The following is a 25164-nucleotide window of genomic DNA, read 5'->3' on the forward strand; positions in this document are numbered from 1 at the left end:
ATCAGTGCACAGCCATTAAGACTACTGCTGATAGCACTATGGCCAAGTAAACGCCCTCCTAGTCAGTTGGCTAGGTTCCAATACACAGCAGTCAATGTGAGCTCAGTCACTAGGAAGCACAGCTCACTATCATTAGAGTCAGTATAGTCTAGTGGATATGATCCAGAACAAGGGACTCCTAATCCTGGTTCTAACACCAGCTCCCTCAGTGACCTTCGTCAAGACAGTAAGATTTTTGCCTTAGCTTCCCTGTTGCTGGAGCAAGACTACAGAAATTACTAGCAAATGGAACAAAAATGACCCTTAATCTCCCCACTTTCCAAGCTAAATGCAAGACTCACTTGTTAGCCCAAGAATTGCACCCTTTTTTGACACCAACACTTTTACATTCCATAATCATTAAGAATAATACCTAGCTCCTGTATATCACTTTTCATCAATCTGCTTTAGAAAGGAGATCAGTATCCTTCTCCCTGTTTTACAGATGGGGGAACTGAGTCACAGAGACAGGAAGTAACTTGCCCAAGGTCACCCAGCATGCCAGTGAGAGAGTGGGGAAGAGAACTCAGGTCTCTCAAATCCCATTAAACAAATCTTAACAACCTGATGTTGCCAGCAAGGACATAAAAGAAAGACTGTTCTTGCTCTTGCGAGGCACTCCGCTACTACAGTGATGGGTGCCACTGTAAGAACCCAGAGATATAGCTAGTTCTGTTCTTGCATCTGCCACTGATTTCCTGTGTGACTTCAGGCAAGTAACTAGGGCCTTGATTCTGTTTGTTAGATGCCAATGGGAATTTTGACACTAATTTCACAAGAGCAGGAACAGGCTCTTAATTGTTCTCTCTGTCTCAGATTCCCATATTCACAATGGATATTATAATACTTCCTCATCTCACATGGGTGTTGCTGAGCTAAATCCATCAGTGTTTGTTACATGCTCAGATACTATGGGGAAGAATGTCATAGAAACCCTATGAATGAAAAAATAAAGAGGGGTAGAAATCATCAGAATGCACATAACAGGTCACCAGCTAGGGGCCTAGTGTCCCCCAACCCAGGGGTGGCTCCTGGCACCAGCACAGCAAGCGTGTGCTTGAGGCGGCAAGCCGCAAGAGGGCAGCTTGGTGGTCGCCGTGAGGGTGGCAGTCAGGCTGCCTTTGGTGGCATGCCTGCAGGAGGTCTGCTGGTCCCACGGCTTTGGCAGCAATTCGACAGCAGGTACACTGAAGGCGCAGGACCTGCAGGCCTCCCGCAGGCATGCCACTGAATCTGCGTTACTGGTGGACCTCCCGCAGGCACGCTGCCAAAAGCCCCCTGACTGCAGTGCTTGGGGCAGCAAAATACATAGAGCCGCTCCTGCCCCAACCATCAATTTATCAGATAAATGTCCCTTTCAAATCTTTTTTAAAAACATTTGCAACTGTGTGGGACTCCAGCACAGGCAGCTGGGCTCCAGTTCCACAGCAGGAGGCTGTGTTAGGCAGGACCGGCGTCAGGGTTTCTCGCGCCCTAGGCGCACAGCCATTTCAGTGCCCCCCGCGCTGATCCCGCAGCTCTGGTGGAGCTGCTGCAGGCATTCCTGCGGACGGTCTGTTGGTCCACCGAAGCTGTGGGAGCAGCCGACCGTCCACAGGCATGCCTGCGGCAGGTCAACTGGAGCCACCTGCCACCACCCCCGGCAAATTATCGCCCCCTCAATAATCCTGGCACCCTGGGCAATTGCCTAGGCTGCCTAAATGGTAGCACCAGCCCTGGCGTTAGGGTTCCCAGGTGTCCAGTTTTCGACCGAAACAGCTGGTTGAAAAGAGACCCTGGTGGCACCAGTCAGCACCACTGACCAAGCCATTAAAAGTCCAATTGGCGGCAGAGGGGGGAAGGCAGGCTCCCTGTCTGCTCCATGTGGCTCCCAGGAAGCAGCCAACATGTCCATCTCCTAGGTGGAGGGGAGGTCACAGGGACTGTGTGCTGCTCCTGCCCCAAGTGCCAGCTCCGCAGCTCCCATTGGCCAGGAACCACAGCCAATGAGAGCTGTGGGTGTGGCACCTGCTGTTGGGGGGGAGCATGCAGAGTCTCCTGGCTGTGCCTGTGCCTAGGAGCCAGAGATGCTTGCAGCTTCCTGGGAGCTGCCTGAGGTCACCACAGCCCAGATCCCACACCCTAAGCCCTCAACCACTCCCAATCTCCTGTCCTAACCCCTGCCTGAGTTCAGAATCCCTCCCAAACCCAAACTCCTTCCCAGAGCCCACAGCCCGCCCCCGTCCCATGGCCCAGCCCCATGCCCCTGCCTGGAGCTTCCTCCTGCACCCTGAGTCTCTCATTTCTGGCCCCACCCCAGAGCCCATACCCCCAGAGCCTGTACTCCCTCCCACACCCTAATCTCCTGCACCAGCCTAGAGCCCCACTCCAACCCCCCTCAGCCTCAAACTGGAGCCCCCTCCTGCACCTGAAACCCCTCTTCCCCAACTCCACCCCAGAGCCCTCACCCTAAGCTAGAGCCTTCACTCCCTCCCTTACCTCAACCCCCTGCCCCAGCCCAGTGAAAATGAGTGACTGAGCAAGAGTGGTGGACAGTGAGCGAGGGAGCGAGAATGGATGGAGTGAGTGAGGGATGGGGCCTTGGAGAAGGGGTAGAACAGGGGGTGGGGTTTTCTGCTATTAGAAAATTGGCAACTCTAGGCTGCGTGCATGCTGAGAAGTGCATTTAAAGAGATACACACAGTCATACACATTTTCATGTCTACAGTGAGAGTCAGTTACATTTTTTACAACCCAAAGAATCATCTCACTAACCCTCTCCAGGTTCTCCAGGCCAGCCCTATACATAGTGATGTGATTACAGTGATTAGGAATCTCTTATGCTGGAAAAATTATTGTGCAGGCCCACGCAAAATGCTAAGGTTGGTTCTGAAAGCTCAGTAGCCCATCAGCAATCCTCTGAGAATAAAGTTCCCCTCCTATATACTCCTCAAAAGAGGAGGCTACTTTCATAGTAACAGCTAAAATCCAGTCTGGGTAGGCAAGATCCACAAGTCTGAGATTAACGGGTGATGGATGAAAAGCATCAGCACATGTCAGTTGCATAAAGCACTCCATCAGCCAGCCCCTCTTCCACCCTCGCCACCATGGCCTATGTGTTTTTAATACTCCCAGAGAAATGACAACATTTTGACTTCTGCAATTATTTTTGATAGCCACAAATTTGAAATGACCTGTTATGTCTTTAAAGTAAAGATGGACTGAAATGTATTTTGAAATCCAAGATATAGGCACCTTTTAGTGCATGCCCAGTGTACAAGTGCAAAGCATCCAGCACATATAAAGGTTGATAAGGTACACAAAAAATATGTAGACTAAATTGCAACTATTTGGCTACTTTATGCTTGTATGCAGAGCCCACAGTATGAGGTGAAAGTGCATCACCTCGGGGAGAACACCAGAGGCACTGTGTCTCACAGACACACACGTCCCTATTGCATTGACAGGGGATATAATAATTTGCAAGATCCCACTCTAAAGTTAAACCAGCTTACCATTTGTATGGTTCTATTTGTCAACTTTCTCTCAGGGGGAGCATCTGACATGCAGACCCTGTGCTCTTCTTGAGCCCCAGAGCTGTTACTAATTATTATGAATTAGGAGCCCTAGGCATGGACCAGGTCCCCATTGTGCTAGGTGGTCAAAACAAAGATGGTCGTTGCAAGCTGCATGGAAACTTTTTAAAGACACCATAATAGAGGCTCAACTTAAATGTATACCCCATATTAAAAAACATAGTAAGAGAACCAAAAAGATCACAGTGTTAAACAACAAAGTAAAAGAGCAGTAAGACGCAAAAAGGCATCCTCTAAAGAAGTGAAAGATAATCCTAATGAGGAAATAGAAAAGAGCATAACCCTCTGGCAAATGAAGTGTAAAATATAATTAGACAAGACCAACAGAATTTGAAGAACAGCTAGCCAAAGACTTCAAAAGTAATAGCAATTTTTTTTTAAATACATCAGAAGCAGAAAGCCTGCTAAACAAGCAAGTGATGATGAGATGCTAAAGAGCACTCAAAGACGATAAGGCCATTGCGGAGAAACTAAATGAATTCTTTGCATCAGTCTTCACTGCTGAGGATGTGAGGGAGATTCCCAAACCTGAGCCATCTTTTTGGGTGACAGATCTGAGAAAATGTCCCAATGAGGTGTCATTAGAGGAGTTTTGGACTCAAATTGATAAACTAAACAGTAATAAGCCACAGGACCAGATGGTATTCACCCAAGACTTCAGAAGAGAACTCAAAGTGTGAAATTACAGTACTACTAACTGTCATCTGTAACCTATCATTTACAATCAGCTTCTGTACCAAATGACTGGAAGATAGCTAATGTGACACCAAATTTTAATAAAGGGTCCAGAGGTGATCCCTGGCAACTACAGGCCAGGAAAGCCTCACTTCAGTACCAGGCACTGGAACTGTACCTGGCCCAGTCCTATTTAACATATTCATAAATAATCTGGAAAAATGGAGTAAACAGTGAGGTGGCAAAATTCTAGATGATACAAAACTACTCAAGATAGTTAAGTCCCAGTAAGACTGTGAAGAGCTACAAAAGGATCTTACAAACTGGGTGACTGGCGACAAAATGGCAATTATATGTAATTGTTGATAAATGCAAAGTAATGAAACATTGGAAAGCATAATCCTAACTATACATATACCAATGATGGGGTCCAATTAGCTGTTGACCACTCAAGAAGAGCTCTGAGTCATTGTGGATAAGTTCTCCGAATACATCCACTCAATGTGCAATGGCAGTCAAAAAAGCGAACAGAATGTTGGGTATCATACAAAGAGGGATAGATAATAAGACAGAAAATATCATATTGCCTCATATTAAATCCCTGGTACACCCACCACCTTGAATACTGCATGCAGATGTGGTTCTCCCTCTCAAAAAGATATATTGGAATTGGAAAAGGTTCAGAAATGGGCAACGAGAAATGATTAGGGGTATAGAACAGCTTCCGTATGAGGAGAGATGAATAAGACTGGGAATTTTCAGCTGGAAAAGAGGCGGCTAAAGGGGATAGAGAGTCTAGAAATTCATGAGGTGTGTGGAGAAAGTAAATAAGGAAGTTGTTATTTACTTCTTTTCATAATACAAGAATCAGGGTTACAAAATGAAATTAATAGGCAGCAGTGCAAACAAACACAAGAAAGTATTTTTCACACAAAGCACTGTCAACCTCTGGAACTCCTTGCGAGGGTGTTGTGAGGCAAATACTATAATGTGTTCAAAAGGGAGCTAGACAGATTCATGGAGAATAGATCCATCAATGGCTATTAGCCAGGATGGGCAGGAATTGTTGTCCCTAGCCTCTGTTTGCCAGAAGCTGGGATTGGGTGACAGGGCATGGATCACTTGATGATAACCTGTCTGTTCATTCCCTTTGGGGCACCTTCCATTGGCCACCGTCAGAGGACAAGATACTGGGCTTGATGGACCTTTGGTCTGACCCAGTATGGCGGTTCATAAGAATATAAGAACATAAGGTCCCTGCCTCAAAGAGTTCACAATCTAAGTGATGTAGGAGTCCTGTGCAAAGGGTGAGGTGGAGAATCCTTCCTTCCTTCTGCTTTAAGACTATCTGCAATTTAACCCACTGCAAACAGATAAGCATGTGGTCAATCCTTGCATTAATTATTAGTGAATAATAAAGTAGTGGAAAATTAGTTGTTCTTCTACTGAAACTGGCAGGACCTGTGTTCAGTATTTTTCATTTTGCCTAGTCCAGTTCCCCAAAGGAATGCAAGAAATGCAGCTCTCTGCTCTGTTTATGCACTCACCATGTCCTGAACTGCAGCAGAACAAATACAGAGCCCCTATCCTAGCTTCCACTGCATCTTTCAAATGTATTTAACTGTATGCTATCTACATCATTTTATTTTGTTATTAAGAAAGGCAGTATGATCTAGTGATTAAATTTGGTTAAGTGTTGAGTCAAGATATGGCATTGACTTGCAATATGACTTTGGGCAATTTACTCAATAATGCACTGCCTCACTTTCCTGATCAGTAAAATAATTATTCATACTGTTGTCCATGGCAGTTTATGGACATTGCTGTGCATTGACACTTTGGTGCTGTGCAGACATGGATGAAGATAGGGTGCCCAATTCATGGCTATCTTATGATCATTTTGCACTGGCTAAGCTTCCCCCCAGAAATACCCACAGTGCATGATGCATCTGTGCCCCAGTGCAAGCGCCTCTGGGAAAGGGGACATTCAGTATGTGCCCTGGGTGTTCCTATGCCTCAGGTATTCATTAGGTGCTGCAAGGCCCATATAGCCCTGACAACTGGGACACAGGTAAGGGTATCCTTCATGGCAATTCTGACCTGTGCCCGGGCCAGAGTGGCCAATGGTAGCCTCAGGATAGGGGAGCACAAGCTGCCTCCTTTGGTTTCTGCACTGGAGCAGAGAATGAATTGGGGCCAAGGTCCGTGCTCAAAAAAGTCTACAGTCCAAATTAGATGGGAAGATACGTACAAAGGAAGGGGAACAGGAAAGAACCATCAAACCAAAGTGACAAAGCAAAGTAACACATCATGTTACTGGGGGTAATAACTCCCTTCTACCTGACATGAGTGCTGGGAGTCTTAATTCATGGATGCTTATAAAGCACATTGACATCTGTGGATGGAAGGCCTTCCAGGCATGCACAACATCTGTATTATTAAAACATAAAAAAACCAGTCAACTGATAAGTGTGTTCACAAACTAAAGGGCCCAATTCTCCACTGTCTGTCACCTCGGGTCGTTGTTTACACCTGAGCAGCTGAGAATGGCAGAGCCTTATACCCACTTTGCACTAGTGTAACTAGCTAATAAAGAAGGTGCAAGGCAACAGAGAATCCAGCCCAGTGTGTCTTATCCAGGCTATCTGCCAGTCATCAGTGTTTCTCCTAGTGTTTTATGTTCCCTTTTAATAGCATCTAAGCCATGGAACAAGGCATAGCAATATAGCCCCATCACATACTTTCATCTATAGTATAGACACACATACAAGAAGGGAAGGGTGGCTAGTAAGTGACCTCTCAGATTATTTAGAAAGGTCCCAGTGTACTTTTGTGCAATTTTCTTCTCACTTCACTGTTCTCTCTTTGTCTGAAATGGCAGGTAATGTGAGCAGGAGCGGTGTGTAAATTGATTTGGAGCCGATCGATGACTTGGTGTTCGGCTCTGGCCAGCTGCTGTGTCACTGATTGCCTCCAAATCGATTCACACACCATTCCTGCTCAGCACACCTGCCATTTCAGATGGAGAGGGAACAATGAAGTGAGAAGAAAATTATGTATTTGTTAGACACCCTTGCCCCCCTCTACCTCCACCATCAACAGAAGCAGAGGGACCTGGAGATCTTTTGCTGTTATTTGTAGAAAGCTCCAGGAGATAAATTAGCAGAAAAAACAGAGATCATAGACCCCTAGTCATGTGACAAGAACGGCCTACAACAGAGCTCAGGGATCCAAAGCTGCTGCCTGCAATGGGTCTTCATAACAGAGGTGTAGTAGCAGAAATATGAAGCTGGAGCCTCAGGTGCTCCATTGCCATAAAAGGAACTAGGCTGATTTACAACAGCCAAGAATCTGGCCCATGGAGTACATAATGCTCAATTCATCACTGACTTGCATCTCACCTAATCATTTATACCTGTGCAGAATGAGTGTACAGTCATTCCCATGTGGTAACGTTTTACACTTACCTGTAAAAGTGTTGGTGACAACACAAGACAAAAAAGACAGTGGAGTCTCAAGTTCACAGTCTGCATACATGTTGTCCAAGAGTCTAATACCCTGTTCTAGCTCAGAAAGGAGTTGCAGAGGTGTGCCTCTGGGACTGCTTACACTTATCCAGATTAGGCCTCCAGGTCAGGTGGATGAGTCAATGAGTCTGGTCACCTACCAGGACACTGGCCCTTCTGGAACACAGTAATTTGGCTGGTGGAGCCTTCAGGAACAGGCATGTGTTGCTGCTCTGGGCTGGAGGATGGCTGCAGCTTTTCTTCTCTGAAACTAGGCAGGTGCAGATATCCTGGTCAGCTCCTCTTAGCATTAGCGATAGAAATGATGGTGAAAGGTCATCTCACAGGTCTGCATTTGCTAGCTGACACCTTCCGCTCAGGCTGGGACCAGTGTGACTGCTGCTCTCTTCCTAATATCAGGGCTAGTTTTCCCCAGGTCAGGGGTTTGTTGCAGCCAGAGTTTGGTGTGGCTGCTATGGAACTGCTCTCTTTCATCTCAAGATGGCTCCTGCAAACTCCATCCTGAGTCCGGAGAGGTCACAGGCTATTCACCTATCTTGCTTCAATGCTCTTTTCCTACTGCTGGTGCATCCTGTGGGGTTGCAGTTAGAAGCGGCTGCTCAAGTCCTGAAATGAGGAAGATTATCTCAAAAAAAGTAAAAAAAATCCCCTCTCATTTCCAGTGCTTGTTTTTGCAAATTCACCATAGTACATAGTCTATATTTTGCTCTGTACATTTTCAAAGTACTGAACAAACATTGGGTAAGATTTCAAAACATCTACAACACTTAGGAGCCTAATTTCCATTTTCAAAAGTAATCTGGGAATAAATTAGGAACCTAAATTCCATTGACTTTCAATAAGACTTAGGTTCCTAAGTGCCTTCAGCCAAGATTTTTATAGGTATTTAGGCACTTAACTCCCTTCAATTTACTTTTGAAAATGGGACCTAGGAGTCTAAGTCAGCTGGGTGCTTCTGAAAATTTAACATTAATTAATTTCCGCAACATCCCTGGAAAAAGACAGACATAAAGGGCAATGTTTTCAGATACATTCACTAATTTTGTGTGCCTCAGTTTTCAGGTTTCCAACTTGAGATGCTTTGATTTTGATTCAGGGGTGTTCAAGATTTCTAGCAAGCTGCAGACCCCCAGCACCCATGATAATTAGGCCTAGGGAGCCATTTTTCCAAAGTACGGAGTATCCACAATTGGGAGCTGTATTTTCCAAACAGCTCAGCTCCCATCTCATCGCCTAAATGAAGTGGCCAGATTTTCAGCATTGCTAGTAACCAATAGAACCACGGAGACTGCAGGGTGCTGAATGTTTTTGCAAATCCAGACACTTATTTAGGTGTCTAAATTGGAGCTACTAGGTGCTGCTGAACTCTTTTGAAAATGCTGCTGTTAGATGGCTCAAACTGGACACCCCAAAAATGGAGGTGGCCAAACTTAGTAGATGCTTCTGAAAAACTGACTGCCTGTGAATTGCCCAAAGCAATAGAGCAAGGCAGCAGTACAGCTTGAATTAGAATACCTGAATATTTGGCTTCAAGCCCTGTCTTTCAGTCCCTTGGCCCATGTAAGACAGCTGTTCTACTGGGCTTCTACACTCCAAAAGGCATAGGAAAAGTTCACTCTGCAAACAAGCTGTTATTTATTGCTTTGGCTTTTGGTAGGTCTCCTTGCTGTTGTCATAGTGGACAAGTTTCTTGTCTGCCCATGAAAGCATTAGTGTCAGAAATGCAGCCAGCAAGCAAGAGTGCCAATGAAAAGAATGACTTTTGGGGAGTCACACAGGCCTCAGTTGGAATGGATGGTTTCAGACTCTTTTTAGAAGATGGTCTGACTACACATGTATTTGGAGATCATTAGGGATTTCTCTCTGGCCCTGCCTTTAGTCCCTTTGCCCTGATCATTTCAGCCCACTCTTTTAAATACCCCCAGCTGCTTCCCCATTTCACCACATCAATTACAAGCTTCTTGTCCTCTGTTTCAAGGCCCATCACAACCCCACCCCTCCCTACTTATCTCTTATCATATCACCCCAGCCTCCTTAACTCTGCCATTGGTGCCAGCCTTGTCCTCGCATTTATCAGCATCACACAAATGTCCCACGCCTTCTTCTTTTTCACTACCCCATGGAATGCCCTCCTGAAACTGATCTGTAAGGCACTATTCTATGCTCTTTCATATTCTTCCTCCAGACCCAGTTTTTCTGTGATTCCTGCTAGAAACTGGCCAATTAATAATGGAGAGAATGTTGGCATGCTGGGTTCAGCTGATATGTGTTAATTTAATTTTTAAAATTAAAGGACAAGTCTTTCAACAGTGATTAGTGAGTCAGGGCATCTCAGTTTTGGGGTGACCAGCTTGAGAAATGTGCTGAGTGCCTACCTTTTGAAAATCCAGCTACATTAAGATATCTCTAGTTGGGCACCCCAAAAGTGATGCAGCCAAAATCACTGTTGAAAAACCACAGCGATAGCAGATATTTTTAAAAGTATAAACTACATAAAAATTGTACTTATTTTGAGCAGATCCTTTTCCTCCACCCCTTGTTATGTTGCTTATGTTCTTAGGCCCCAATCCCACAAACATTTAAGTATATACTTAGCTTTATGCACGAGACAAGCCCCATTAAATTCAATGTGTAAAGTTGAGCACATGCTCACGTGTCTGGAGGGTTGGAACCTTAGATACTAAGCTTTTGGGACAGAGGCTGTGTCTTCCTGTGTGTGTGAGCAGTGCCTAGCAAATTGTGAGTGCTACTGGAACACAATAAATAAATAAGAATTGGGTACACTATGAGTGCTTAAACAAATAATAATAATCCTTAATGATCAACATTATCTTTAGTTGTTCTCAAAAATGAGTTGTGGACTCATGATTTCAGCCTTCACAAAGGTCTCATGTATGTATAAGCTTTGAAAGGGTTTACTCTTTCAAGACAATTCTTCCTCTGGGTTTTCTTTGAGCTTTGTGGATGGCAGCAGGGGAGGGGCCAGAAGAGACTGACACACAGCAGCCATTCTGGAAGGAGGTTGACAGACTCTGACAGAAAGATCCTGAGGGAGAGAGTCACAGTTCACCGCAGAGATCCCCGTACCCTCTCCCTCATGCATGCATGGTGCTGACGCATTCGGCTCTGTGAATACAGCCCCTGCCTAAGGAGACTGCAGTGGCACACTGGGTGTGCGGAAGCCGACCCGCTCTTACCTGCGGTCATGGGCGGTGGGTGAAGCTGCTGCTTGGGAAGGCTAGCTCCCCAGCCTACCTGTGGCCCCACCCATACTCCACTCCTGCTCTGCCCCACTCCGCCCAGGCTCCGCCCTCTCCCCACTGTCTCCTTCCTCTCTTCCCTTCCCCACCATGCTCACTCCCTTCCAGCCAAATCCCTGAATCCAAATGAAGCAAATGACATTTGAAAAAAAACACCACCACTCTTCTGCAATTTCTTTCTAAAGAAAATGGAACATGTTATCCACTGCATGCCAGAAAATGAAGACTGGACATGCAGAAGGTACCTAATTAAAAGCACTAAATTTGGGAATAAAAAATGTCAGTCATGGGTTTTTTTGAAGTTTGTCAGAGATTTATTTGCAAAAACTTTGTAGTAAGGGCAAGTCAGCTGTCTTGCTGAATACAACATTAAATATTATGGAATACATGATGCAGCTCTTCTTTGTTTTACATTTTCTTGAACAGTATTTCTAAGCTGATTTTATATTTTAAATGTACTCTTAAGCCTTCATATATTAATCATTTCAGATTACTATATATTTAACCCACTGAAACAAAGACATTATTTTAAATTAATCAGTCACAGAGGTTTAGTGTGTTCTTAACAATGTTCATTGCTTTTAGAAAAAGGGAACACTAATTTACTTTGTGTGATCTCCATAACAATAGACATGTTTATGAAATTTCACCAACTTTAAAAAATATGTTTCCAAAGATTTTAGGCATAACAAAGGATTTTATATCTTACTAAGGTACTGATTTTGCTAGAGGGTTCTCTTAAAACTAGTTCATCAAATAGTCAGAAGTAAAGAAAGGGAAACTTGGTTGCCCAGCTATCTGGCAGGAAAGGGGTGTGGTCTCTGTAAGGGCCTTCCTCAAGGATTTTTTAGAGAGGTGATTTTATCATCTTCAGCAAGACAGTAATGAAATATTTTTAAAGCAAATTTTAAACTAAGGTCCTGTAGACTAACATGTTCTGAGAAAATATTACAGTAATGCACAACTGTTTTTGTCAGTACATTCAGAAACTGACAGTACATACCTGGGGGTTGGCAAGTGCCTGTTAAATGGCTTCATTACCACTTGAATGGCTCTTTAATAGTTTCAGTGTTGTGCTAATAGGTCTGGCAGGCTGGAGGCTTTAAGTTACTAGATCCCCTCTGGAGTAAAGGTCACCAGGCTGCAAGCAGCTAGCTGTGGGAGCCTGCAGGAAGGGTCAGACCGGGGATAGGAAGAGGCAGAAGGCTGGACACTAAGACTCAGGGGTACCCCAAATTTTCAGGTATGCCTAAGGACAGCCCTGCCAGTAGGGTACCACAGTGCACAGGTACCAGCTTCCTCCTTGCCCCAGGGGTGCCTAACCCCCACTTTGCCTCAGGCTCCACCCCCACTTCCACCCTGCCTCTTCCCGCTACCTCTTCCCACCCAGTTCCACTCTTTCCCCATAGCGCCTCCTGCACTCTGCAGAACAGCTGATTGTGGCAGGTGGGAGGCACTGGGAGGGAGGGGGAAGAGTTGATTGGCAGGGCCACTGATAGGTTGGAGGCTCTGTTGGGAGGGGGAGGAGCTGGCTGCTGCTGGTTGCTTAGCCCTGGAGCACCTACAGAGTCGGTATCTATGCCATTATGCATAACAAATGGACACAGCACCAGACTCTGCCTGCAAAATCTCAGACATACCTCCACTGCTACAATAATAAACACCCCACAGCAAGCCTATCACACTGTGTGGTGTACCTCATCCAGTGCACTAAATGCCCAGAGAACAATTACGTGGGTAAAACCAGGCAATCTCTACTCTCTCGAATGAACTCACTCAAGAAAATACTTAAAGACAAAAACACCTTATCACCTGTAGGTGACCATGTTTCACAAAACGATCACTCCCTATTTGATGTATCAGTCTTCATCTTCAAAGGAAACCTGCACAACACTTTCAAAAGATGAGCCTCTGAGCTTAAATTCATTGCTCTGCTAGTTACATTGTGGACTGAACAGAGGCACTTGATTTATGGCTTATTACAACTATCTGTAACACACTAAATCCTCTTTTTGTCCTGTGACTTCAGAAGTGTTAATGGGCCACCCTACCAGGGGTGAAAGTAATTTACAGGACTTACCCTACTGCAGGAGTCCTGAGGGGGCGTGGCCTCTTAAGATTTAAAGGCCCTGGGGCACTGGCTGTGGCTGGGAGCCTCAGCACCTTTAAATCAACCAGGGGATCCCAGCTGAAGAGATGGCTGGGAGTTATTTGGAACTTTAATGTTGTAACAGAAAATAGATCCCTTTTAAAATTATTAATCCCATCAAATAATGTTGTTTTGGGTTTATGCTGAATTCAGTTCAAAACAAGCTTCAGAGTGAAAAGGATCCATTTCATGCAACAGAAGAAAGCAAATCTGGCTAGCTGGATTAGGAAGGCTTGTTAAACAGAAGGATCTGGCTATCTCCTAAAGGAGACCTGGGTCATCAAAAGTATCTCCCTGCATTTTTTCTGAGTCTAAAAAGGAGGAGAGCTTGGTGGACTGGCAACCTCCACAACCAGCTCTCTCTAGAACAATCCTGCTACCTTCAGAAGGAGGGAACAGGCTGCCAGCAACCTCCAGCCAAAAAATATCCGCTGTGGTAGAGCCTGGTGGCTTTCTCTGCCCTGCTGTGCATCTTGTAATATGTAGATTTAGAATGTAATGGGACATCAAAAAAAAATTCCTGTGCAGTCCTACTTTTGTTGTGAAGACAGAGTAAGCAGAGCTATCTGTAAAGATGAAGGCTGCCTGTCCCTCAGAAGGGAAAGGAATCACGTGAGGACTTTCAGACAGCGTGTTGAAAAACAGCATGCACCAGAAATCAGTTTCGTTTTGAATACTGAGCAAAATAAGGAGACATTTTAGTTTTAATATTAGAGTGGAACTGAGTTTTTGTTTGTTAATTTTAAATAACAATAAAATTGTACAATACAGAAATCAATCTCTCTCTATTGACATGCCTCTATGTCTACCACATATCTATTTCTCTCTGTTAGGCCAGATCGATGCACAAACATTGTATTGCTTTAATTAAACCAGTTCAGTTGAAGTGGTGAGTGCAGTTGTATGGATATCAGTTTAGCTATCCTATAGGAAAGGGAAATAAGCTATACTGGTATAGGGTGCCTCCATCTAGGTATAGCTGCATCCACACTAGGGGTTCTCTCTATTTAACAATTTTGGTAGAAAAATCACACCACTAACCAAAAATATTAAACCAGTACAAAAACTCTGCAGATCAGGCCTCAGAGATGAGCAAATAATTAGAAAAAATAATTTGTTCAATGAATTTAGCCCTTTTCTGCTTCCCTTTTATGCACGAAGTGAGTATTCACCCACGAAAGCTCATGCTCTAATACATCTGTTAGTCTATGAAGTGCCACAGGACTCTTTGCTGCTTTTACAGATCCAGACTAACACGGCTACTCCTCTGATACTTCATTATTCAATTTTACTTAATGATTTTAGTTAGATATTTTTTTTTCCTCTATGTACTGATCATGAACAGTTTACTCTAGGTATTTGATAATTTATGTACTGCTACTACATAGCACTTACATTATGCTTTCCATTTTCAAAATAATGCGCAAACAGTGATTAGGAATTGCTCAATATTTGAAATGGATGGTTAGCTCTCATTGGTCACATAAATCACATGGCATTTTTCTATTCCCTCGATGAATTAGAGTAATTGATAGGGCCTGAATTATGTCAATCCATTGCTTAAAGTTATGTACATGTTTAAGTATGTTGTTGAACTGGCACCCATATGAGCGCACATATGGCTATTTTGTCCATATATCTTTTCTTGTGTGGCCTCGACACCATAGTATTTGAATTCCTTTTACCAGAAAATATCCATTTTTCATTTACAAACGTAAGAGACAAAAGCACAAGGAATCCACAGTACACAACCAGGTCATTCTTTTCTGCCATCTAAAGAGTATATACAGTAAACACACTTTTCAAACTTGGGAACCTAAAGTTGGGCATCTGAGCACTCAGATTTGCATATAGGCACCTAGCACATACTTGATTTCCCAAGTACTCATTTATGCCTGAAATGCAAGATTTGAGGCATCTCGTTTAGAAAACCAGATTTGAAAATTAAACCCATAGCATCTGACATAAAAATATTCATGTCATCACAGGATACATACATGTTAATGTGCACAGACCTTTTTTTTAAATCTAAAAATTAGGAAGAGATGTCAGAAGTGCAAAAACATAAGCATGATAGATCCTGCCACAGTATATTTTCTAACACAATATAACTACAAATACATGTAATGAAACAGCTGACTCATTACTGGTTACTGTTCTCGACTTCCTGAATGACCTGGAGGGAAAAGGGTTGGGCCACATGACATTTTGGACATTTTAGATGAGCAGAGACTAGAAGGGGAAGTGTCCTCCCAGAAGCACAGAGAATCAAAAACAGGGAGAGAGGCACATAGCTTGTTTCTTGAGCAGTATGCTAAAGGCAGTAGCTTGGAAGCTGGCCATGAAAGGGAGTCAGGCAGCAGGCCCCAACAGATGGCCTCAAATAGAGCCAGGACAGCTGGAGCTAGGAGGAGCAGCCCTTAAAGAGCTTGAGGAAGCAGATGATAAGAGTAGGGTGACCAAACCGCAAGTGTGAAAAATCGGGACAGTGGGTGAGGGGTAATAGGAGCATATATAAGAAAAAGACCCAAATATCAGCACTGTCCCTATAAAATCAGGACATCTGGTCACCCTAGACAAGAGCTCCGGAGTCTGATCTGGAGTTGGAGAGCTAGCAGCAGAAGTAAAATCCTATTTTACTGAAGCCTGTACACAAGACAAGCTGCGTTACCAACCACAATGTCGAAATGACCCTAACATGATGACCAGGTGATGTCCAGACAGCTGGAGGTGGAGCAAGACTAGGCCTGAGAGACCAAGGATCTAAGATTATTTTCATCAGAAGTGTCAAATTCATAGCCAGTGGGACAAATTCAGCCTGTGTGACATATTTGGGGGTCTACATGGTGTATTCAGATTCTGTAGCTTCTCAATTATTTAAAAAAAATATGTTTTCCAGTTCTTATGAATGTGAAGAAAAGTTTATAAACATGAGCAGAGTGTAAACCAATGCAGTGATGTCTATCTGAGTCACAGACAGCCCCATGGAAGGACTGAGAGGTGTAAACTCTTCCAACTACTTCAGAATGCTTACACAGAAGCCTAATATGGATACTTTAAATGTCAACATTAACGATTTCCTTGCTGATCATTTGAGCAGAGGGAATGGGAAAGCAGTGGTCCCCTCTGGGGGGTAGAATTTGGGATTTCCTATAGGGAAATAAATAGAAGGAAAAAAAAGATAAACACAGAGAAGAGGGAAAGAAGCAGGGAAAGGTGGATGGGGAAGGAAATGAAACAAAGGAGAGGGGAAATGCAGTGGTCCTAAAAGGCAGCATATTTTCCTACTGAATGCAACAGGAAGGCCAGTAAATAACTAAACACTTAGTTGCTTCCTAAAGGCCATATCTCACCATTGATCTTTGTGAGCCCCTTCCATTGACATCAGTGGCAGTTCCTTTGTGGGCTGAGGGGAGAATAGAGTCCTTAGTTTATACACTGTCTCACAGATCATAAGTAAAAATGGAAGTTGGTCTTCTCTACTGAATGAGTTTGACACAACTGATTTAGCGAGATCTTGCAGTTAATGAACCCATGGAAATCTGGGGTGTCCTCCTGTTGTGTCCTATCATTGGACTGCTGTTTGGGTGAAATTCGGAAATTTTCAGTATATTTGTCTCTAATTGCTAACTACCAAGACTTGTAGCTAGAGTATTTGCACCCTTTCTTTTCTGCCAATTCTAATTAAGAAGTCTCCTTCATTTATTAGATGTGTGTGAGTGTTTAATGGAAACCCACCAAAGGCTAAGGCCTGTACCATCTAGAGTCTGGAGTGTCTACAATACATGTCTCTGAACTCATGGGGCACATATCATACTACCAAACATCTAAAAGGGATTGGTGTACCACAGCACTGGAATTGAACTCTAACTGCTAGCCCTGGTTAAAAACACACTTTTTTTTTTTTAAGACATACACACAGTGAAGACGGGGGCGGGGGCAGGAGGGGAAGAAGGAGAGAAGCACTGTCAGACACGTATTCAAGAATCATTAGTATGGATCTTTCCATTAAGTTATGTCATTTTTACATTATTTCATAATTAGACAGTATTGAGCAGGTTTTGCTACTTTTAGCAATCTAGTTAAAAAAGCAAAAGAATAAAACAAAAGCAAATTCAGGTGAAACACGCAATTTACACTCTAAAAATTAAACTATATAGGTTTACATAGTGAAAAATGTTACTATTTTTGCTGTTAATGACATTTATTACTGGAATTTGTTAACGTGAATTGTCATTTGCATAATGTAAATTGTTCTCCACCATTCAGTGGTCTGCACATGCTCAGACTGAAGGAGGACAGTTTCATATCTGCATTACTAAGGAGAAGGACCTCTGGAAGCTCAGAGCTCTGGGGCCAAGTAGGGGAAATAGAAAATTATGATGTGGACTTTTCCAGAATGCCTTTCTACCCAAAATTCGTTTTGTTTCGTGGAGAAACTATCAAGAAATCGAGGTGGAAATGGGGTTTAAATGATATTTAGAATTTTACTCTTGGGGTTTTCATGTTTAACGCTAAAAGTACTCTCCCAACTAATAATAATTCTGTTCAGAAGAAAGTGTGGCGATCATAAATAGTACTAATACTTTGTTATTTTAAAGCCACTTCCATCTTAGGATCTCAAAGCACTTTACAAACATTAATGAATTAAGCCTTGAAACAATATGCTCAGCTTTCAGAGAGGGGATCTATGACAATGTGTCCAACATCACAATGCAACTGTGCGGTAATGCAGGAAACAGGACCCCAGATCTCTTGATTCCTGTTCCTATCCTGCTGCTGCTTTTCACAGTGCAGCAGTATTAATGTGAACTCCTACGCAGTCTGGCAAAAGCTGAGACACATGAGGTGGGAATGATCAGTTTGGATTTGCACTGACAGCAACAAGATGTAGGTCTGATCCCCACTCTCTAGGAATCCAGGGAGGCAGTGGGGGTAGGAAAGTACACAGGAAAATCTAACAGCAAAGGGTAAAGGTCAAACTGCGTGTGACAGATAGTTCTGGGGTAGGGAAACTCTGAAAGATTTTGTGATTCTTGTTTAAAAGCCCACAATTCTTTCCTGGGTGTCTGGCTGGTGAGTCTTGCCCACATGCTCAGGGTTTAGCTGATCGCCATATTTGGGGTCAGGAAGGAATTTTCCTCCACGGCAGATTGGCAGAGGCCCTGGGGGTTTTTCGCTTTCCTCTGCAGCAGGGGACACGGGTTACTTGCTGGAGGATTCTCTGCACCTTGAAGTCTTTAAACCACAAATTGAGGACTTCAATAGCTCAGACATAGATCAAGGGTTTGTTACAGGAGTGGGTGGGTGAGATTCTGTGGCCTGCGTTGTGCAGGAGGTCAGACTAGAAGATCATAATGGTCCCTTCTGAGCTTAAAGTCTATGAGAACAGGGAGAACACATCCTATAATTTCAACAACTTCAGACCTTAAAAAACACACGCACATCCAACTACCTCCAGAGACTGCTCTAATGTGCACTCCACTGCACTGCAATGTCTCCCTGGCAGTGGTGGTGTAGTGATCATGCAGAGCTTAAGGTGCTTGCAAGAGCTCTGCTTTATTCTGTGTCTTGTTGGAACTGGCTGTTCTGCTGAGCATAGCAACAAGAGCTTCACAGTACCCCGCACAGACTTCTCTGTCTGAGAAGCTCAGTCTTAATGACACAGCCCCGAAGACCACAGCACTATTCCACAACATGCTCCAGTCACACACCTTTCCTTCCTGAGCATGACCACTTCAGCTGTGGGGAGGGCATGACATATAGTCTCAACATCTCCTTGGTGATCCAGCCCATCACCTCTCTGTGCCAAAATCTAGCACACCAGCCGCAAAATTCAGGATAGACTCCAAACTTTCAGAAAATCCATCTCAGTGGCTAAGGAATGTCCAGACTGCATCTCTCATTTACCTGGACTTTACTCAAAAGTGCTGTATTTGTAGTGCCCATTTTTTTCCTCCTAATCTTTCTGGATTGCCTTATATTTCTTACAAAGCTCACCCAAGGCACTGAAGAAGTTGTTGGAGCAGACCTTCTTGATCCACTTCCTGTTGCCCTTTTCTTTGGTCCCTGCTTACCTCCTTCTCCTTTATATTTTGTCCTCAACTTCTGTCTATTCACTGTCACACCGTGCTGCCTCCAAAGGGCAAATCTAGCAGCATAGCATGGCACCAGACAAGAAAAGCAGTAGCAGTGACTACAACAAGGGTGGATGATCATAATTATAAGCCAGTTTTATAGGTGGAGAGTTGTATAAATGGACAATGTCACAACTATACTAAAGAGCTGGATATATTTACATGTGATAAAAGTGAACCCATTACCTCACTTGTCTGTAATGAGGTAAGCATTATCTTGTGGAAATAAAATTCGAATACCCTCATGCAGAGTCACCCTAATACACACTATTCCTTATAATTTTTCTTTCAAATAGGACATTTAATTTTACTTTTCAAAGGTAGTAATTAGTAATAAGACTTTCATCAATGTATAGTCTATTTTCCAGCATTGTCTATACTCAGGGATCTCTATTACTGCAGAAAACATATCTATTTTTACCTCTCATTTCAGGACAGGTGTAGCTGTCACTTAAAGAACTTTAATTAAGATGGATCCATTGTGATTTCAGTGTAGTTTTTGTCTGAGCTTGATAAATTTATCACAGACAGCCTTAACAATACATAACGAGTTATATCTGCACTTTCTGAAAGTGTATGCTATTAATATTCTATTTGTGAAAGGTAACAGAAAATGAAATGTTGCTTTTTTAATGCAGAGCCAGGTGTAATGAATCGGCTCTGGCAAACAGTAGTCAAAGTATGTTAACCTGCATCTGGAAATCTCGCGTCCCACCCCCCGCAACAAGTTTTAGAACTGAGGATAATGCACTTCTTCCTTTCTATCTTGCTGATATGGCACACAGTGAAGTGGGGGGGGGGGACTTGTGCTCAGATAAAAAGACAAGCATTTAAACCTTGAACATAATAGGATAGATGGTAGGCCCGTCTTACCAATTTTGTTTGCCATCAGCTGGAAGGGTCCCTGGACACCAGTGGTCACAGGAGGCCACATGTAGGGAGGTTTTTTGTTGTTTTTGTTGTTGTTGTTTTAAAGATGGGCCCTCCCCCATGGATTCTTCTTCCTCAGTATTCCCAGGTGGGAACCAGATTTTCAACAGAAGTCAGGTTATCGAAAGCTAGGTAAAAGCCCTGGCTGTGGATGAGGCTACCAACAGCTCCCACTTCCTTCATAATCCCCCCATTACATGAGAAGAGGATGCTTATATCCTGCCCTTCTTCCCAACATACCTTGCTGTGAAGGCCTAGAAATTCCAATAGCACCTTGAACTGTATTTCCAGGGAATCCTTCTGAATGAGAGAGGAGTCTTGTGCTACCCACATGTCAGGGCTCCAGTCCTGGGCCTTAGAGAGAGTCAGAAGCTTGGTCTCTCTCTCAAACTACAAACTGCCACCCTGGGACTATTTAATGGGCTGAGGGGTTGTTACTTGTGCCCCTGGGCTCTGTTTTTGCAATATAACCCCTGGCATAGGGGAGTATGGCCCCAGGGACTTCTCTTCTCAGTCTTAAAGGGCTACTATATCCCTATTAGAGTCCTCAACAAAGCTACCAGCAAAAGGTCTCAACCGCCTACTATGTACCTGGATAGAAAACCCCTTGCATTCCCAGATATCAGCACATAGGATATGTGATCTGCTGGGACAGGAAGGTCAGAGACCTACCTGGGCCTTTTATGTGGGCAGTGAAGTCCCCTCCTTGGAAACAAATTCCAGCTCATTTTGTTGCCTTCTGGTCTCACCACTGCAATTGAATGGCCCATTATCAACAGCTCATATGAGGTCAGGGAGGAGAAGAGTCAATCCCTTACCCCTTCTTTAGGCAAGCAGCTGTGTTACGATAGATAGCTTCTCAATGAGGGTGTTACAACAGTATTATTATGTATAAGGTCATATTTAGAAATTAAGAGAGCTCATTTTCAGGAAGTGCTTGATGAGAGAGGGCTGTAAATGTGGAGGAAGGACTAAAACCTGAATGTTTCACTGTCCTGACTTTTTCCTTTTAAGCTCACGTAATGGCTGCTCTCTTGGCCAACACACCAAAGTCTGAAGCAGGATCCTCCAGAGCTCAAAGCATGAGCTGCTACATCCTGAGCAAAAGAGCCAAGCTCCATGATCAGCTTTGAGGACAACTTGGAACACACACTCACCAGTAGGTTACACTCACACACAGAATATGGCATCGGAAGTGAGTCAGCTCCTGAAGGTATGTGAAATCAGAAACAAAGAGTGGGGGGAGGAAGACAGGGGACACAATAATCATGGCAGCATGATCTCTGATCCCTATCCCCAAGCAGATGGGCACGAAACGGGGTGTGTTTAGCACTTGGATGTTCCTTAGAACACAGTGGGAAAACTACAACATTGCAACAGGAATGAATAAAAAGGAAAGCAAAATAAGAGCAGCCATGGTATTAGCTGTAATTGGCAAGGGCTGCCGTGAGCTCCAGCAGCATCTGGCTAGGTCAGCAGCAGACCAGGAAGACTCGTGTAAAATCACAGAAGTGCTCCATAAGCATTTTCAACCCACAAAAAATGCCATGTATGAAAGGTCTGTTTTCAACAAGTGTAATCTGAATCTGGAGAAATAGTAGATCAGTATATTGCCAAATGGTGCAAAGTGACTGACTCATTAATATCAAATCTTAACAGATGAACTAATTCAGGCTAGGCTAGTAACTGGGATGAAAGATGCAGGAACTCGAAGGAGAATGCTCAGGGAGCCCACACTAACTACCAAGTGCTATAGATGGCAAAACCAGAGAAAAAGCTCACATCAGCTGCAGAGAATAAGTGGCACAGATACAGAGAATTCACCAAGTAACACAAAAAAAGCATGAAAATACAAGTAAAAGTACACCACAACTAATTCAAAAGGAAATGCAAAAATTACAAAACAGAGACAACAAAGAAAATTCAACCTCTGGGTACTGGGGAAAAAAAATGTTATAACAGAAAATGTCCTGCATAAGGGTCAAAATAGGAAGGGCTGGTAGCTCCCTTTGGCTGGGAACAGCGAACCACGGCCACTGGGAGCTGTGAGCGGCCCTACTTGTAGACACTCAGGTAGACAAAGCATCTTGCAGCCCGCCAGGAGCTTACCCTGAACAAGCCATGAACTAAGTTTGGGAACCCCTGGTGTGGTGGATCTAAAGGCTCCAAACTTGCTGATGAACCATGTGGGTGTCAATATAATGCAACATAATAAAATGTTTGTTGTTTTTAGTTTCTTTTTTTAAAAACCTAGGAAATTACACATACAAAAGCTACATTAAAAGAACATTATTGAGATTACAAAGTCAAGTACTCAAAAGTTAGGAAATGCCAGAATTAAGGTTGCCTGTGCAATTGCAATTTGGCTCCCTTGTGTGTATACATTATGACATAATTTTTAATTACATTATCATATACTATTTTTTCCACAGGACTCCTGTCTCATTCCGTGGCCAGGATGGATCTGCTCTGGGGATGAATCAGTGTTGTGTAGTAAAGCAGACTGTTGACTGTACGATCCCTGCCTTATGTGTTACAGAAGTAGGAAAGTATGTAGGGAACAAGGCAGGGGCTGGCAGAAAGAGAAAGGATGGTCTCCTGGTTAAGGCAGTTGAATGCTACCCTGAAGAACTGGTTTCTATCCTCGTGTATGCCGCAGAGTTCCCACATGATGCTAGACAAGTCAATTAAAGTCACAGCATTACAGACGTGGTCACAAATTGTATGTTCCTCATTTTTCTGGGTGCGTGACTTGAGACCCAAGAGTCTGATTTGCAGAACTGCTTGAGCACTCACAACTGCAATTGAAGTCAATGTGCTTTGCACATATAAAGTACTACATACTCTGAAAAATCAGGTCCTAAGCACCTCAGATTGAACATCCAAAATGAGTGGCTACTTTTGACCTTAATTTCTCTGTGCCTCACCTCCCCATCTGTAAAATAGAGATAATAGCACCCCCTCACCTCAGTGGGGTGTTGCAAAGATAAATTCATGAATGTTTGTGATGCATTCAGATACTATAGTGATGAACACCATAAATTAGACACATAAGGAAAACAAAAGCAGAGCAGACAATGCACAGTGGCATCCCAGCAGCAAAGCTGATAAAAAGATTACTGAGACATTTTGAAGGACTGGGATATCTTGTAGGCATATTGCATCTGGAAATAGATAAAACAATCCAGCCAGTACAACACCTGCCTCACAGAGTACCCATGGCATTATGAGAAAAAAATAATGGGAGCAATAAAGCAAATGGAAAAAGAAGGCATCATTGCTAATGTCACAGAGCCCACAAGCTAGATAAGCAGCATGGTAGCTAGTGAGAAGCCAGGCAAGCTGCACATTTTTGAGGACCCAAGCAATTAAAGAAAGCACTAAAAAGAGAGCTCACTATCAAGTGCCTGAAGAAATATTACCTGACTTGGCAAAAGCAAAAATATTCTCAGTACTTGATGCCAAAGACAGATATTGGCAAGTGTTCCTGGATAAGGAAAGCAGCTACTTCACCACATTCTGGACACCAGCAGGTAGATACTGATGGTTGAGAATGCTGTTTGGACTCAAACTTGTGGTGGAAATATATCAATACTGCCAGCCAAACATACTAGCAGGACTTGAAGGGAACAGCATCATAGATGATGACATTCTGGTGCACAGACACAGTGACAGCATGGCAGAAACTTTGGCAGATCACAACCACAACCTCATCTGCCTGCTAGAAAGAGCCAAGGAAGTACATCTAAAAATAAATAAGAGATGGGACTGGGAGAATCATTCCTACAAAAGAGAGAGCTGGTAGCTTCGTGTCAAGGTCCCTATTACCAACAGAACAAAGATATGCTCAAGTTTAAAAGGAATGTCTTATAGCTGTGTTTGCATGTGAAAAATTTAACAAATATGTTCAAGGATGGGAAGCCATTCAAGTAGAAAATGACCATTAACTGCTGCACAACATTTTTAAAAGCCATTGTTTGCTAATGGCCCCAAACTTCCTTCAGCCCATGCTACTGAAACTGCAGTTGTAACTTAGACATACACTACAAGAAAGACTGAAATATACATAACTGACTTCTTATCCAGAGCAGACTTGTAGCATGAAAATATGGCAACGGAACAAGAATCAAACCCTAAACCTGACTGAAATATGGAAAACACAGAAAGACAGAGAAAGCATCAACCAAGCCAGTTATGTGCCAGTTTTAAGAATCTGAGAACAAACTAGACAAGACAGAAATTTACAAGTGTTTTGTAGCGAGGGGGCCCCCTTCCCCCACGCTCCTGAAGGGAATAGGCCAGAAAACCTGTGGCCCCGGGCGAAGGCCTGGCCGCCTATCCCCACCCCCCGGAAGTCAAGGGGAGGGACCGGAAGTTCAAGGCCCCCTCTGCCTGTCCCCACCCCCAGGAAGTCAAGGGGCGGGACAGGAAGTATAATAGCCCAGCCCCAGCCCTCAGTTAGGAGGAGGCTGCCAGAGAAGGCAGACACTGAGGCCTGAGCTCCTGCTGGGCCCGGCTTACCCCGCGCCTGGTATCCGGAGGGGTACTGGCCTGACCTCCCCTGGGGCCAGTACCCAGAGCAGCCGGCGGAGCCCTCTGACGCTCGACCTGTGGAGGACTGGACAGGATCACCCGAACCCCGGTACCCTGAGGACTGAACCGGACCTCCCGCCGCCGAGCCTGCTGAGGAACCCATGGTTTGGGACCCCCCCGGACGACGCCGGCGAAGGGCAGGTACCCAGGGAGGGAGGGGGTTGGAAGTGGCCTGGGGGCAGCCGACTCCTGTCTGGCTGCAGACTCGCCTGAGCCCATGTCAGTGTGTTTCGGTCAGGATCCCCCACTGACCGTCAGTGGCGTTGACCACTGCTCGGG

At 44.0% G+C, this 25164-nt stretch overlaps 2 long non-coding RNA genes across 2 annotated transcripts in view; one reads left to right on the forward strand and one right to left on the reverse strand.

Moving 5' to 3' along the window:
- Positions 1–10061, reverse strand: part of LOC142046617 (uncharacterized) — a 45654-nt gene extending 35593 nt beyond the window's left edge. Inside the window, exons 1-2 of the long non-coding RNA XR_012655634.1 lie at positions 9856–10061; positions 7757–8422 (exon numbers count right to left, since the gene is read on the reverse strand). This is a non-coding gene — a long non-coding RNA (uncharacterized LOC142046617). The remainder of the gene's footprint in view (positions 1–7756; positions 8423–9855) is intronic.
- LOC142046618 (uncharacterized) overlaps positions 1–22807 on the forward strand; it is a 59041-nt gene extending 36234 nt beyond the window's left edge. Inside the window, exons 2-3 of the long non-coding RNA XR_012655636.1 lie at positions 21307–21505; positions 22725–22807. This is a non-coding gene — a long non-coding RNA (uncharacterized LOC142046618). The remainder of the gene's footprint in view (positions 1–21306; positions 21506–22724) is intronic.
- The last annotated feature ends 2357 nt before the right edge of the window (positions 22808–25164 follow it).

Source organism: Chelonoidis abingdonii, chromosome 3, assembly GCF_003597395.2.
Source record: "Chelonoidis abingdonii isolate Lonesome George chromosome 3, CheloAbing_2.0, whole genome shotgun sequence".
In the NCBI taxonomy this organism is placed as follows: domain Eukaryota; kingdom Metazoa; phylum Chordata; order Testudines; family Testudinidae; genus Chelonoidis; species Chelonoidis abingdonii.